At 45.8% G+C, this 11,931-nt stretch overlaps 1 long non-coding RNA gene and 1 pseudogene across 3 annotated transcripts; one reads left to right on the top strand and one right to left on the bottom strand.

The window, feature by feature from the left end:
* Positions 1–363: 363 nt before the first annotated feature.
* LOC125547779 (uncharacterized) lies at positions 364–11,573 on the bottom strand. Of its 3 annotated transcripts, none has more exons than XR_015618033.1 (7): positions 11,002–11,573; positions 10,828–10,913; positions 1,948–2,113; positions 1,059–1,133; positions 863–965; positions 693–767; positions 364–599 (listed from the first exon to the last, which is right to left on the bottom strand). It is a non-coding gene; the product is annotated as an uncharacterized LOC125547779 (long non-coding RNA). The 3 variants fall into 3 exon arrangements; XR_007300768.2 differs by having other exon boundaries at positions 889–965; XR_007300767.2 differs by lacking the exons at positions 10,828–10,913; positions 11,002–11,573 and adding an exon at positions 2,293–2,426.
* LOC147978220 (uncharacterized) lies at positions 2,654–6,311 on the top strand (annotated as a pseudogene).
* Positions 11,574–11,931: the final 358 nt, after the last annotated feature.

The following is an 11,931-nucleotide window of genomic DNA, read 5'->3' as shown; positions in this document are numbered from 1 at the left end:
AATCCCAGTACGACGACGGGAACCACACCCCAACCGCCATCGATCCCTTCTGTCGTCGATCCCAGCGAGGCCGGATCCGATCTCATGGAGGCCGCCTCAGATCATGCACATACGTGACAGTGCCAGGTCTCGCCATCGCCGCACAATCCCATTGACGCCTCCGTCGCTGCCGATCCGTGGGAGGCTGCCGCACAACCCCACGCACGCATCCGCCTCCGCCGATCCCAGGAAGGGTGCCACCGATCAGGTTCCGCCTAAATCAGGTTCGCCTAAACCCTAAACCCTTCGTCCATTCAACAGGGCCCAACGCACATACGTACAGAACTCCGATGGAGCAGTACCTTCCTGTATGTATGATGATTTTTTATGCTTCCGTCGGCAGCACATTCAATAAGACACTTGAAGGTTTTCGGACTTGTGAATCATACAATTTATACATATGCAACTTCTCTGAATTTTACGCAAAGCTAAATTACACCTTTTCTTTATCAATGTTCCCAGCTCGACCAGGTTCAAGCTTTTCCTGTAAGCAGTTGGTAGCTTTGTCCTCCTGTAAGTTTACTTTGAAATGGACCTCTACTCTAGCTTCTCACGTTGGCCTACATTTGTGATAGGTCACTCATCAGAACAAAAGGTAAGTATGGGAAATTCAAATAGCAAGGCACCGGAACAGAGAAAGGCATCGGATGTACCTCTACCCCCTCTTGTTGATCTACATCCCCAAGGAAGTCCAGGTTTACCTCTACCCCGTCTTGTTGACCTTCATTCTGGTGTAAACAGAACATTGCATATAACTACCGTGTTACATGCCATAATGAGGGTATAAATGTCGACGAATCCATCCCAGAAATCGTTCCCGCACCGAGTCACAACATTGACGAGTATTACCCAATTATGGCAGGTATGGGGCTTTTGTAAATAACGTGCATTATCAAATAGTTCTTATTTGATCTTCTCATGTTGACCTACATTTGTGATATGTCACTCATCAGAACAAAAGTTAAGTAAGGGAAATTCAAATAGCAAGGCACCGGAACAAAGAAAGGCATCGGATGTACCTCTACCACCTCTTGTTGATCTACATCCCCAAGGAAGTCCAGGTATACCCTCTACCCGTCTTGTTGACCTTCATTCTGGTATAAACACAACATTGCATATAACTTTCGCGTTACAAGCCATAATGAGGGTATAAATGGCAACGAATCCATCCCAGATATCGTTCTCGCACCGAGTCACAACATTGACGAGTATTACCCAATGACTCCAGGTATTGGGATTTTGTAAATAACATGCATTATCAAATGGGTTTTATTTGATCATTTCATCAATCATGCCTAACAGATTTGGACAAAAACAACAAACCAAAATAACCTACCATGTCAGTATTGCATATTAGTCCCTCTGGAGGGGTGATACTAGAACAGGACATCACAAATGACAATGACTTTAGACAGGCTTTACATAGTTCAACCTTAAAAAGCTAAATGGTTTGAGCCATGCGTCCATCTGCACCATACTACTTTCCACGTATCTTAAAAAATAGGGTCTGTAGCTGGCTCCGACAAGTAACAAAATACTACTTTCTGTTCTGCTTATGGACTATAACGACGGACACCTACGCATTACATCTGTCATGTGCGCCACGTAGTGTGACTAATATTCATTTACTGCCTCTGATCCATGGATTGGATACTAAGTTCCGGAATTGGAAGGAAAGAAGTGGTAAATAACAAGCATTCTGGAATTGGTAATAAAGAAGTGGTAAATAACAAGCACATAAAAGCATTCTAAAAGTTTTCCAAGATTTTACCAAGAAAATCTTGGTAAAATCTCCTTGCAATTCTATTAGCACGAAGAAATGCAGGACAGATGTAACATCCTGACTCCAATCTTTCTACTGTGAAGTATGTGATAAAACTTTGTGGTAACATGCTTGCAGAAAGGAACCTGTAGTAACTTGGGAAATGGACATTGGACTGCAAATTGTTCCAATCGCATAATGGTCGGCTAGAAACAAGATACATAGCTTCATCAACTCATCGCATCAAAATATTGGCTGTAGCTGCATTTATCCGTCCCTCGTCAAGCATTGCCCAGTAACTGGCTTGCACACCTGAAGACAATATTTACAAAAAGGAAAAATAATCTTTGTTAACTGACCACATTTAGTATGAAACTAAACATCTCCATAAAATACAGAGACAAGATAGAATTATGGACGTATCAAGCCAACTATTTAAGGGCAAAAAAGAAAAGCAAACAAAAAGCCTGCCTGCCATTCAAAATACGCACTCGGCCATCCCTTAAATTCATGGTATGTATGTGATCATGATTGTCATCATGTGGATGTGCATGTTCATCTTCCAAGTTACTCAAGCCTGTGATATATTTCTTAACTGTAACCCGGTCAGCAGGACCAAGCTCCTCATCATCTTTGAGATCACCAAAAGCTTCTAATGTCTTGTTTAGAACTTCATGTCTAACATAATTCAACATGCGAAGCTGCAGCAGTAATTAGAATACAACTTTTATGCCGAACCTGAACAGAACATTACTATACTATATATATATACATACATACATATATATATATATATATATATATATATATTTAAGGGCAATCACATGTGAAACCATAAAGTACTGGTATTTCTGGAAGCAACATGGTATCAGTCACGCAAAACCTACTCCTCGGAGTTGCTGGATGAAGAAGTTTAACTAAAAATTGCAGTAAGCAAGGCTCACAACACCGTTGGGACTTACAAATAGGTTCAACTGAAAGAAAAATTAATCATTTTCATGCCATGGTTATATAAGATGCTAATCCACCAACCCTGAACTCATAGGCACATAAATAAAATATGTGTAACAATCACACCATATAATCTTCCTATTTACTAATTAATCTTAGGGAAATGAAAGAGGAGTTATAGTTCAAAAGATTTCTGATTAGCACGCATAAACGCAAATTCTTTAACTCCAAGGTTAAAAAACCCACAGATGAAACCTGTAATTTGTAAATCTAACCTTTATTACTGACAAGTTGTCCATAGCAAGTGCGTGCAGCCAAAATTGTGTGGTAGAAACATTCAATATTCTGACGTGAGAGGGAAATGGATAATGGAGGGTGTGAGAGAGAGGGAAGTGACCTAAACAGTACAGACTTAGGGCTAGACTAACAGGGACAATATGATAGAAGGAGGTTTACATGGTAATATAAAAGTAGAGGGAGGAAGAACTTCAAAGAGCTAAACCAAATAAAGATCCATCTTAAACAAAAACATAGAATGGACAATGTCGCAATGGGACGCACCTTCCCTTCTTGTGCTTATGGGTGTTCATATTCATCTGTGAGCCTAACCACTAGCTTTTGTTCTGTTCCTCTAGGTCCAAAATCTCCACATAACGATGTCTGTCTAAATGCCCATGGTCATGATGGTTTAGATTTTGCGCCAGCGTCTACCCCAAGTGATTCCCAGAAAACATCTCTACTCCTGAATGTCGCCAAGCTATCTACCAGAAAGCATGATAAAGAATGCAGTAATAACTTGACAGAAGAACAAAGGGAGCGGAGAAACGCGCGAAGGCGAGAAAATTATCGGAAGAAAAAGGAAGAGAATACGATCAAGCTCCAAAGTGAAAAGCAGAATGTTTCTCGACCCCCTCTTGGCGATATCACCAATGTTCATCAGCCTTCCCATGAGATACCAGGTACGGATCTAGAATTTATACTTGGTATAATTGTAGCGTAAATTTGGTAATGGTAGTTATGGGGCAATGTGATAAAGAAAGCAACAATAACTGCACAGGCGATAAAAAGAAGCAGAACAACACGCGGAGGCGAGCAGCTTATCCGAAGAAAGAAGATGAGACTGTGACCAACCTCCAAGATGAAAATCAGTGTGTTTCCCGACCCCCTCTTGATGATATAACAAGTGTTGATCAACCTTCCCATAGCATATCAGGTACATGTATTTAATTTTTCATTTCATAAATTAAGTAATCGTTAGATAGAATGACCTCATTCTGCAGCTTCGTGCTTGCTGAACATGGATGATATGATTATGTTTCAATTTATTGTTCAACCAGCCAACCCAACTAGCTCCAGCTATACATCCTTGTCACATGCTGATGCAACGTTGCCTGCTTCCAGTACTCCCATTGTTGGGTACATTGATGACAATGTACTAGCTGGGTGGCAACGTGAGAAAGAAGAACAAAAGGAGCAGAGAAATGCACGGAGACGAGAATCTTATCGGAAGAAAAAGGAAGAGGGTACGATCAACCTCCAAAAAGATAATCAAGTGCAGCGTGAGCGACGAAAGGAACAACGAAACAACAGGACCCCTGATGAGCAGGGGGAGTCAAGTGCGAAGAGAAAGGCAGACTATGCTAGAAGGAAAAACACCCTTTGTGCTGAATCGATCGCAATGCCACGTCCAGATCAAACTAGCACATTGTCCAAATCTCACGCTTTCAACCCTCACGCACATTGTCCGACTCTCACACTTCCAACCATCACGCAACAATCCGACAGTGAATAGATAGATCGTGCTACAACCGTCAAGTCGGCCCCCACATACATTCGCAACACCGAAACCGATGGTAGATATCCCATCAACGATCATCTTTCATCTTGTAATCATTCATCGGTTATTTATAATGATTCGATAATATTGTAGGTGCATACCTAAGCAGAACCCTAGGTGATGGTGATGTAGATGGCAACCTCATAAAAATCAATGAGCACCTACCAAGTGCCGACCAGCAAACCAGTGATCCGGTAACAAAAGCGGATTATGGCGCTGGCAAGCAGAGTCATGAGTCCAGAGCTCAGCGTAGGATGAGAGAGCGAGCTTTCAAGGGAAGTATGGCAGCGTATAAGCATCAGGAGAAAATTGGCAAGCGAAAATCATGTTCACAGGTGCCACGTGGTGAGAGGAAGGCTCTGCTAGATCATTGTAATGCAAGCTTTGCAGGTAGGGTGAATACCCCAGCTGTCAAGTCCATCTCCACATCGGAGATTAGCTCAATGGGACAACCTACCATAGTTGAAGCACACGGTGCCTCAACATCATCTAGCACACCGGAGTACACGATCAGAAGCGAAGGTAACACCCCCCTCCTTACTCTCCTTGCGTCCCTTGAGACTGAACCCTCATTTGTGTTGTTTGGCACCTGGGCAGACGACATGGACGCTTACCTCAATGGTCTCATGAATGATAATGCCAATCCTGTTTACTGGTGAAGGTATGTACACCCGCTTGAGCGTGATCCACATGTTGGGGGTATCTCACTAATTAGAAACATTGTTTGCAGGCCTAGATGTTGATGACATGGAGCACAACGAATTGGAAGACTCAAGGCACAATAACTATGTCGACCATGATCCATTTGACTATGTGTACTCAAACCTCCCAGCCAACACACACATCCTGAAGCACGCCGCGAACTGCGACCACTGCAAGGCTAAGAAGTTTGTGTCCGAGGCCCCGGGATTCTGCTGTCGCAGTGGGCAGATCGAGCTGAAGCAACCGGAGCCCATCCCGAAGCTCGTGAGGCTTTGGTCTAGCACTGATGTGGACTCTAGACATTATCGGGAGAACATACGGTTCTTCAACGGCCACTTCTCCTTCACAACCCTCGGCATCAGCCTCGATGAAAGCTACACAAACATGAAGTCTAGGGTGTACACGTTTCGGGCACACGGCACCATCTACCACAACGTTCATTCCTTCGGGCCAACATCCCGTCCAGAGCATCTACAGTTGTACTTCTACGACGACGACCCAGGCCTAACCCATCGCAAGGCTGCCACCAAACAATTAGACCAAGATGTCATCAGAAAGTTAGTGGACATACTCAGGGAAAACCCGTACTCCCAGCAGTTTAGTAGTTTGGGTGCGCACAGGGACAACCTCGACGATTACAGGATAGACCTCAACACTGACCAGAGACTAGACCAAAGGAAGTATAATAGACCTCTGTCATCTGAGGTCGCTGCAATTTGGGTGGAGGGCACTGACCTAGCAAAGAGGTTCGATCGTAGGATTACACTTTGCGGGAATGACAACCAGAGGCACAGTATACATGTGACGGCTGGCTCGTATGACCCGCTCTCTTACCCACTCTTCTACCCAAGGGGGGAGCTCGGTTGGCACCCGAAACTACCTAAACGTGATGTCCCTTGGCCGGTTGTGCAACAACCAAGAGGTGGACGTGATGATGATGATGAAGCAGGTAAGCCTTATGCGTATTATGTCGTTTTGATGAATTGCATAGTTCTCATATGAATCCTAACTTCCGCGTTACTCATCCATGTGCAGAGGGGAATAGCAGGTTATGCGTCTCGGTGAGAGACTACTATTGCTACATGCTGTAGACACGACCTGGGATATTCAATCCCATACTCTGTGGAGCACGATTGCTCCAGCAATGGGGGGTGGACATGTACATCAAGATTGAGAGCTGTAGGTTGAAATGGTACAGGAAGAACCAGACAAAGATCCGCGCCGACCTGTATAAAGGAGTTGTTGATGCAATTACATCCGGAGAGACCCGGGCAAGCGCTGTTGGAGTAAGGATAGTGCTCCCTGGAACGTACCCAGGTGGTGACCGCGACATGAAGCGGAGGCATATGGATGCCATGGCAATAGTCCATACCTACGGGAAGCCTGACATCTTCTTGACCATGACTTGCAACCCTAACTGGGAAGAGATAACGAATGAGTTGTTTCCTAGTCAGACAACGCAAGACCGACCTGATCTTGTGGCTCGTGTGTTCCATGTCAAGCTAGAGGCTATGAAAGAGATGTTGTTCAAGAAGAATATCCTGGGTGTTGTTGTCGCACATGTATACGTAGTCGAGTTCCAGAAGAGGGGCCTCCCCCACGCACACTTTTTGTTGATCATGATTCTGCCTATAAGCTTGTCATTCCGGAGCAGTACGACCGACTTATTTCTGCCGAACTCCCAGACAAGCAGAAGTATCCTGAACTCCACGCCTTGGTGGTGAAACATATGATGCATGGACCATGCGGTGCTCTCAACCCCAAAAATGTGTGCATGCAACATAACGAGTGCAAGTGCAGATACCCGCTGCTGTTCAATGAAAACACGGCACAGGGCAAGGACTCATACCCAGTTGATGATGGTCAGCAGGCTAAGGTCCGGGATAAAATGTTGGACAACAGATGGGTTGTGCCATATAACGCTTACCTTCTACGTATGTTCAATTGCCACATCAACGTTGAGGTTTGCTCCAGCATAAAGGCCGTCAAATACCTTTACAAGTACATATACAAGGGCCATGATAGGGCTTCTTTCAGCATCGACCAACCCGACGCCGATGGTAACATTGATGAGATCAAAAGAATACGTAGACGTGAGGTGGGTTACTCCTCTAGAGGCGATGTGGAGGATATTTGGCTTCCCCTTGTGTGCCAATGACCCGCCTGTCCTACAGTTGCCTCTTCATCTCCCGAATATGCACAGGGTGGCATTCAATGAGCAAGCTCACTTGACCGACCTAGTCGCCTCTGAGAATGCTTCCAAATCCATGTTGACAGAGTATTTCAAAGCTAACCAAAACCACCCATGGGCTAGGAATATATTGTATAAGGATTTTCCTGGAAGGTTCAAATGGCAGAAGGGTAAGAAGTATTGGAAAGAGCGGGTGGAGCGTTATCAGATAGGTCGAATTGTGTCTGCCAATCCTGCCGAGGGGGAGCGATACTATCTGCTTGTGCTGCTAAACCATGTTGCTGGCAAGACATCCTATGAGGACATGCTCACCGTGGACGGTAGGCTATGCGGGAGCTTTAGAGAGGCTGCCGAAAGGTTGGGACTCATCGAGGTAGATAACACGCTCGACGAATGTCTTACCGAGGTAGAGCAGTGGGCAATGCCATGTTCTCTCAGGAGGCTCTTCACAACAATTTTGGTGCACTGTGAGCCAGGCGACGTGCGTGGTTTATGGGATAGGCACTTCGAGCATATGTCTGATGACTATCGGCGATCACACACGTGCCCGATTGAGGTGGAACAGATGGTGTTGCTTGACATTAGGAGTATGTTGCAGTCCATGGGCAAAGACATAGCTGATTTCGCTCTTCCATGCATTGACGATGCGTTCGACCCAAACGAGGGCGAGGCCAGAGAAGTGATCGAGGAATCCAACATCGATTTTGACATCAACGACACTAAATTGGCATCGTCGCTAAACTTGGAGCAGAGGGTTGCATACGACGAGATACTAGCTGCTGTTGAACGCGGTGATGGGGGTGTGTTCTTTGTTGATGGCCCGGGAGGTACAGGGAAGACCTTCCTGTACAGGGCGCTGCTCGCCAAGGTTCGAAGCGAGGGAAACATCGCTGTCGCTACCGCGACGTCATGTGTCGCCGCTTCTATCATGCCTGGAGGCAGGACTGCCCACTCGAGGTTCAAGATCCCATTGAGCTGCGACGATGGCGCCTCATGCACCTTCACGAAGCAGAGTGGTACCGCCAAGCTACTGAGGATGGCCTCATTGATACTATGGGACGAGGCCACCATGACTAAGCGACAGGCGGTCGAGGCACTCGACAACAGCATGCGCGACATCATGGGAAGACGGGACCGACCCTTTGGAGGAAAAACTGTTGTGTTTGGCGGGGACTTCAGGCAGGTGCTTCCAGTCGTCAGGAGGGGGTCCCGTGGTCAGATAATCGATGCAACCCTCCGAAGTTCACATCTCTGGAAGGGTATGCGCCAGCTAAGGCTCGTCACCAACATGAGGGCTCATAATGACACCTGGTTTGCGGATTACTTGCTAAGGGTAGGAAATGGTACCGAGGAAGTTGACGATCAAGGAAACATACGACTCCCTGAAGATATTTGTGTGTCGTCTACAGGCGAGGGTGACGACCTGGAGAAGCTGATTGACCATGTGTTTCCGAGACTAGATGACAACATGTCTGATCCGAATTACATGACTTCACGCGCAATCCTCTCCACCACAAACGACAACGTCGACAAGATAAACATACGCATGGTAGAGCGTTTTCAGGGGGAAGAAGTAATCTACCATAGCTTTGACAGTGCAGAAGACGACCCATATGGCTACTATGCTCCTGAGTTCCTAAGTGGATTGACTCCCAATGATTTGCCTCCGCATGCACTCAAACTGAAGCTCAACTGCCCTGTCATACTTCTGAGGAACATTGATCCGGCTAATGGTCTGTGTAATGGGACGAGGCTTGTGGTGCGAGGTTTCGAGAGGAACGCCATCGACGCAGAAATCGTGATCGGACAACACGCAGGTAGGAGGGTATTCCTTCCTCGAATACCCCTATGCCCGTCTGACAACGACATGTTTCCATTCATGTTCAAGAGGAAGCAATTTCTTGTAAGGCTTAGCTTTGCTATGATGATTAACAAGGCTCAAGGACAGAGGATTCCGATTGTTAGCGTGTACCTACCTAATCCGGTGTTTTCTCATGGTCAACTCTATGTCGCATTGTCTCGAGCCACCGCGAAGAGAAATATAAAGATCCTCATTGAGAAGGAGAAGGACAAGGAGAATGGCAAGAAGCAAAGCAGTAAATCAAAGAAGCGAAAACGACCTACCTTGTCCTTACAAACCTCGATGAAGAACATCGTCTATAAGGAAGTCCTTACAGGCTGAAGTCCGCTCTTAAATATGACAGAGGATTTACTCTTATGCTATAGATAAGTTGGTGCTCTTCGGTGTTCTTGTACAGATATCTTATCTTTCGATGTTAGCAATTAAACCTTATTATGTTTATAGAACAAGTCAAATATTAATAATATTGCCTCGGATTTGTGACTTTGCAAGTTGCCAATTTTTGTTGTATGTGACATTATTTTCCCTTTTGCTGGATTGCTTATATATATTATTCTTTTGTTGTTTTGTAATCAATCATCTACTGCATCTAAACTCGGCTTTGTTTTCCTGCACAAATTTTGCACACTGCCTGGGTCACTCCGTTGTTGTAAAACTAGACTCCACTGGAGTGTTCTACATTAGATAAGTTTTTATGATGCAGCCCAAAAGCATGCAATTCTGAACATGCAGAAAACAAAAAAATATAAGCATGTAAACAATAATATTACACCAAAAATATCACAACTATATGAACTTTCATCTCTGTTACTAGTTAGGAAGAAGGTCATTTCTACTGAAACTACAATGACAATGTCACTAGACTAGAAAACAACTGAATCTTTAATCCCAGTGCAGTAGTGAAACACTTAACCTTTAGGCATGTTTGCATGATTTCAGTACTGTCACAATTCAGGCCATATTCGTTTGACATAATTTCCCTGGTTTGGCGCTGAAAATTGGCAGTGTATTGTGAAATAACAGTACTCACAGATTATTCTACTGTTATTTATCTAGAGATGGGAGTAGGCTGAATTAGAGCGGGATTGGGCGTATGGATACACACAGAAATCGAGCTGAATTGCTTTTTAAACACGTAAATGCTACTCCTTGCTGTACTTTTTAAAAATACTCCTTGATGTGCATTCAGACTAAGAATTCAGAGTGGCTAGAATTTAGTTGCAAATCAATCAGATACGGCGCACCAGCGAAGTGCTTCCACAAGTACACCTAGCAGTTCAGAACTGCAACTACTCCTACTGCAAACAAAATTCAGTAAATTTCAGTGCATCTACTGCAAACAAAATTCAGTGCATCAACTCCATGTACTCCTAGAGTACTCTTTCTTTGAAATTCAGTGCATCTACTGGAAACAAAATTCAGTAAATTTCTAGCAACTACTCCTACTGCACAAAAAATTGAGTGAATTAAGCATGCAGAGATACCTGCCACAACTTGATTCACATGTTTGGATTCAGTTGCATTGATGGATTCAGAGTACTACTGCCGGCACTCCCTGTTTCTTGGCTTGCTGAAGAAAGAAAGCAACCAACCAACAAATTCAGAGGAGGGGCTCGCAAGCAAGCAAGCAGGCCAAGAGAGCAAAAGGAGGGGCTTACCATTAGCAATGCGGGAGCCGAGCGAGGTAGCGCTTGCTGAGACGGTCGATGGAGATGCCGAGGTCGTCGGGCGCGGGGGGCGTTTCGGTTTCTTAGCCTGCTGAAGCAGCCGGAGGCGGGCCACGACGGCGCGTGCTTCGAGTTGGACGAGCGTGAGGTCGTGTGGCCGGCCGGCGGCAGCGATGGGGACATGGACGGATGGTCGGCCACGCCGGTGGCTGAGGCGGCGGTGCCCCTGCGGCGCGTCGCTCAGCGCACGTCGTGCCGCAGAGCTTCGAGCTGTCGTCGCTCCTTGCGGAGGGCAGCGGCGTCGGGGAGCTGTTGTCACCCTGGTCGTGCCTGTGAGGCCGGGTCACGGCGCCGCGGCACATCAGGGGCGACAACGACGGGGCCAACGGAGAGGCAACAACGGCCCGAGAGGGAGAGGCGCTGGTGATGCAGGTGAGGGAGAGGTGCCGGCGAGGCGTGCGAGGGAGAAGCGGCGGCGGCGGTGGGAGACGAGGCCGCCGGCTGTGCGGCTGTGGGGGCGAGAGCGGAGGGAGTGTGGGTGACTCCGCCGTGATCTGGATTGTGTGCGTGAGTGGAAAGGGAGTGGAGAGAGTGAGGAGAAGGAGTTGGTGGGTGCTGGTTGGCCCATGATGCGAGTGGGCTTGGGCTTCTTGGGGCCTTGGATCAGCAACCTTTGTTGTAAGAAAACAAATGCCTACAAAAATGATGTACGAAAAAAGATAGTATATATTAAAGTAAAAAGGATATAGATATATTAATTAAACATGGATCATCCAAATAGATCTTTTTTATACTTATTCCATATATTCAAAATATCACACAAAAAACACATTTTTGAGTGAAGAAACAAAGTATACTTGGTTTATGTTGGAGAAGGGTGACGCTAAAAAGGGCCGAAAATTCACCGAGTTTTTCACAACA

The sequence above is a fragment of the Triticum urartu genome, chromosome 3A (assembly GCF_056163025.1).
Source record: "Triticum urartu cultivar PI428250 chromosome 3A, HENAU_Tu73, whole genome shotgun sequence".
Lineage (NCBI taxonomy): Eukaryota > Viridiplantae > Streptophyta > Magnoliopsida > Poales > Poaceae > Triticum > Triticum urartu.
Note: the sequence above shows the minus strand (reverse complement) of the source record. Positions and strands in the feature narration are given on the sequence as shown.